At 64.6% G+C, this 4,962-nt stretch overlaps 1 protein-coding gene across 1 annotated transcript in view; it reads right to left on the bottom strand.

The window, feature by feature from the left end:
- The window catches only part of ABHD2 (abhydrolase domain containing 2), a 46,907-nt gene that overhangs the window by 41,594 nt on the left and 351 nt on the right, over positions 1-4,962 (bottom strand). The window lies entirely within an intron of this gene.

Raw genomic sequence — 4,962 nt, 5'->3', positions numbered from 1 at the left:
CAGGGAAGCGCCTGCGTGGAGGGCGGCAGCCTCGCCGGTGAGAGCCCCGTCCCAGCTCGAGCCGTGTTCCCGAGGAGGCGCCAGGACACAGGGGCCGCGGATCGCTCACCGGGAGAGTTCTTAAACACAGACGCCGAACCGACGTGAACGTCTTTTGGAACTTTCACAATGAGAGAGAGCAACGCAACTCAGAATAAGAGACGAGTAAGAGGACCACGCCGCGGTGTGCAGGCCCGAGCGCCCGGCATGGCCTGCCCTCGGCACCGGACCACTGCGGCCACCTGTCGCCTCCCCCCCGCGAAGCCACCGCTGTCGTTTCTCTGTGGCAGGTCTACCTGGCGCCGTCACCACACCTCCGGGGGCGCTGGCCCTGACAAGTCCGGCTGCCCAGTGACCCGGGCAGGCTTCCTGCTCTGCCGGTTACGGTGACCTCGACACCCGGTGCCTGAGGGCTCCTGACCAACACAAACTCAAGGCGTCGGCCGGGCGTTGACCGCACAGTACCAGCCCACCAGGTAGAATGTGGGGCCAGTGGGCGAGGGCCAGGGTGCCATGTCATGCTCACAACGACAGACCGAGACGGGGAGGGCCCGGGCGCAGGCCACCAGGACACCTGTGACGGGCAGCAGGCCCCGCGGAGCCCAAGCCCACGCCAAGGTCGGCTGCAGCGGCCGCGGCTGTGTCGACAGGGCCCGGCCTTGCCCACTGTAACACGGGCCCGAGGCCCGGCTGCACGCCAGGCCGGGGACGTAGCGCTCTGGTTCCCAGGGAGCAGGACTGGGGCTGGCGGGGAGACGGAGAGTGGCGCCGTGTGAGCAGCGGCCTCTCCTCTGGCCCCTCAGCACGACGACTCCTCTCGCATCCTACGAAGGGTGCTCTTTCTTCGGGGGTGCTGACCTTCCCACATTTTCCTGGTGTTACAATGTCTTCTCCTAACCGGTGGCCGCGAAGGGTTAGATGCTAGGACTGCTCTATCTCCTGACTCGAGACGCCAAAAGCTGGCGGCCCCCCACAGCAGGTTCAGGCGAGAGGCCAAGAGCCTGTCCCGACGTGGCGGCGGGAGCTTCAGCCTGACCTCGCCCATGACACGCTGATCTTGGGGGGAAACACCCCTAAAGAGCAGCAAGTACGATTCTCCCAGATGCCCACGGAAACACTTCCCAGAGGGGAGGAAGGAAGCCACCTTCCCCAACAGGATGTCCCGGAGGCGGGGCTCTGACGCTGAGGGCCAGCGCCCTGGGGCGGGGTGGGCGTGGCTGGCTGGGGGCTGGCACGGGGAGCCTTTGCTGGCAATCCCAGCACACTCTGCCACCAGAGGGCCCGGCCACCGCCTGAGACTGCGCAGGTTAGGGTGCCTCCAGGAGGCGCCCTCCGCTGCACCCGCCTCTCCTCCTCCGGCAGAGCCTGCAGGAGGGCGAGAGGGGAGGCACTTGCCCCGGGCGCCCACAAACTGCTTGAGGGTCTCCACGCAGAGCAGCCAGCTAGGCCAGACTGGGTCTCACCGTCGCCTCGGGGAGCGGCCTCCCGGCCAGCGACGCCAGCACCTTCCACGCGCCAGGCACACCGAGAGAAAACAGGCCGGGTCCCACAGGGCGTGCCCTGGCCCGCGGGCGCCAAGGGGCAGGGCCCAGCGCAGGCTTGCTCGGGCGGCGCCTCCCGAGGGCGAAGGGGCTGCTTCCTGGCCCGAGCTGGGAGGCAGGTGGACGGGCTTTTTTGTGCCTTTCCAGTATTTGCTTTCAGGGTGCGCCGCACCGCCTGTTTTTAAAAGTTAAATCTGAACCGACAGCATTACAATTTTCAAATTTGAGCACACACAGACAGCCCGCTGCACCGACGGAGGGCACGGCCCCCTAGCGCCGAGCTCTAGCCTCTTCCCTCGCTTAATGCCAGGGAGGGAAGAGCAGAAAGCAGGCGAACCCAGGGCACCACGTGCCAGTTCCCTAACGAGCTCTTCACCAGCCTGTTGCTGAACTGCTGGGAAAGACCAGAGAATGGGGCCCGGGGCAACGAGGGCCGACGGGCCCCGACGGGCCAGGCGCAAGCTGCGTGGGAACAAGCCGGCCGGCCACACCAGCCACTTCATAGACGGAAGCTGTGTCATCCGAAACGCCCAGACGAGCTACAGGTGCAGAGGTGAAGACACCCCTGGGGGCGCGGGGTGAGGGGAGCCGGCAGCGGGGCTGAGAGGCCGGGCAGACCACCGCGCCCACAGCTGCCACCAGCCCTCACGCTGGGCCACGCGAAGAGGCAGCCCGGCCTCCGCTGCGCTCCTGGGGGAGGGTCAGCCCGAGGTGACAGCAAGGCTGAGAAACACCTCTGCGCCAGCCACTTCCACACTAAACTGGCCACAGGGCTTGCAGAACCCACACTGCAAGACAAGTCGGAAGGCCCAAACAGCCCAGGGGCAGGAGCTGCCACACGAATCCCACGAGGCTGCAGGTCCCTCTGCGGGGCTCCCAGTGTGGGGTTTGGGCAGGAGCAGGCGCACGTTCTCAGGAAGGGGAGACGGGACAGAAGCTCTGGGCCAACCCCATGGGGGTGCACTATGCTTCCTCCGGGCTGCCAGAGGTGGTCAGACGTGACTGACATGGAGGGCCAGCGAGTGAGAGGCCCTTTCACCAACAGGTCACAACCGAAGGGGGCAAGAGGCAGAAACGGGATTCTGTTAACACACAGCAAAGAATCTGAGGCAGCTGTTCTAAAATGGCTGAGCTCCAAAACACCCTAAACGAAAAATCAAAAACTCAGATCAACGCAGAAGAAGGAACCGTGCAATGATGAGCTTCAGTCCGTGTTAGAAAACCCATAAAAACAGAGGGAGGAGGAGCAACGGACACTGGATTTCTGCAGGAAATAAAGGTGACAGGTGTTTCTTGACTCACAGGGAACTGGCAAATGGGGAGACGCTCCCCAAACCCTGAAGGTGGTCAAGGATGCAGGTGAAAGTAGAAAGGAAGGGGGTTCCTGGTGTCCCCCAAGGCCCACAGGCACGAAAGACCTTTCCACGCACTTACCGTCTGGCTCCTCCAAGCTCAAGGAGAGCAGGAACCAGCCAGGTTATCAGCAAGAACCAGTCACACCCTTGGGCTTCTCCCCCACCCCAGTGACTAAGTAACTGGCTTCAGTGCGTTTGACATATGATCCTTGAACTTCTGAAAAGCACTTACTACGCTGGCTCATGAAATCTTAATCTAAAAATGCCCATCCATTTGCATCACGCTCATCGCACTGACACCGGGAGGCGCAGGCCCTGCTCTCTGGAAGGCCGCCCTGGAGACCCGCACCAGGCGCTCTTGGGGGGCCGAGAGAGAAGCAGAAAGCGATTTGGGGTCTAAAGCGGGAGCTGATTACAAGGCGGGGACAAGCCAGGAAGCTGGATGACCTAATTCAAAAGAAGGCAGAGAGACAAATAAGTACACCCGGCCTCCGGGAGCCAGGGCAGGCCTCCTGGGCAGAGGGGGGCTGGGCGTCAGCGCCCGCGAGGAAATACGGAGGCCGGGCAGACGTGAAGAGAGACCTAAGAAGGCGACAGCACGCCGGGCCCCACCCCGCGCCCTGTCCACACGCTCCCTCCGAGGCCCAAGTCCATGCTGCGGCGTGACAGGTGGACAGGCCCGGAGAGGCGCCCAAGGGTGAGGCAGGCCCGGGCAGATCCAGGCACGCTGGCACCAGAGTCCGTGCGCCGGACCTCTCTGGACTCCCCTAGAATTTAAACCCTAAAAGCAAAGTAACTGGGCTGGGAGTGCGAGCACCAGTCAGACACTGGCCGGGCAGGGCCCAGCGACCCTCCCTGAGTCACATCTCCGTGACTCCAGGCCCGAGTTCCTGGTCTGCGCCCTGAGAAGATGGGTCAGATGTGACCGCAGGCATTTCCACTCTCCAGTGCCCAAAGGTCAAGCTGCCCACGGACAGGATGAGGACTGACCGCTACCTGCTATTACTCAGAGCTTCCCTCCTCCCAACGCGGGGGGCGGGTTGGGGAAGGTGGGCCAGTGTGTTGAGGTTCTTCTGCCTCCTGACCTTCAGAGGATTCTTCTGACCTCTCTGCAGGCAAATACAGAAGCCAGCGGAGGGGGTGGGTGCTCGCTCCTCCGGGCGGCCACGGCCGGCACGAGCCAGCGCTCGACAGCCTGGGCGTGCCCGTGAGGGCCAGCGCTGCGGCCTCCCCAGCCCCTCTGGGGAGCCTGTTCTTGGGACCTGCTTGGACCCAGTGACGGGAATGCTCCGCTCGAGGGGGGGCGGCAAGGCAGAGGCGCTGGGGAGATGGAGAGGAGCCCGGGGCTTGCTCCGCAGGCGTCTCCTGCTGGCTCCACGAACCGCGTCTCGTGGTCTAGTGTATACACTTCACGCCCACTCCGGGGAGCCCAGACTCCAATTGTCAGGGGCGAAGTCAACACCCACCTCAACCTAATGGTCCCCAGAAGTAGCCTTCAGCAGCTAGGCATAAAGGTCACCCGGGGCGTCAGTGAGAGCAGATGGGCCACGCCACCGCTGCCCGTCCTCCGGGGAGTGTTTCCCGGCGCCCCTGACAGGTGGCCATCACCTGGCCTCGGCCTGGCCTCTTCCAAGGTCGAGGCGCTGCTGGGGCTGCTGGACAGTTCTTTTGTGGGGCAAGCCCACCCAGCTCAAGGACAGAGCGGGACCACTCCAGCTCGGGAAGTGGCCTCCAAGAGGGCCTCCCTGCAACTTGACCCCCTGGCTCCGTGATCCCCTGGAGCCCCGAGCTGCCAAGGCCCCTAGGGCTCCGGAGCTGCCGCCTGGCGCCCGGCCCTCTCTTTCCAGCTGTGAATCCCAGACTCCATCGCCCAGCCTGGCCCGCAGCCCCCTCGCAGGCCCGCCGGCCCCTCGCAGGCCCCGCGCGGCGATGGGGCGATGGGGTGATGGGGCGATGGCCGGCAGCAGGCCGCGGCGGGGGTGCTCCCAACCTCGGCCCTCGGGCGGGAGGGACAAAGGGCTGCGAGG

Source organism: Condylura cristata, unplaced genomic scaffold, assembly GCF_000260355.1.
Source record: "Condylura cristata isolate star-nosed mole 26May11 unplaced genomic scaffold, ConCri1.0 scaffold00035, whole genome shotgun sequence".
Classification (NCBI taxonomy): Eukaryota; Metazoa; Chordata; class Mammalia; order Eulipotyphla; family Talpidae; genus Condylura; species Condylura cristata.
The sequence above is the reverse complement of the archived record's forward strand: the minus strand, read 5'-3'. Positions and strand labels throughout refer to the sequence as shown.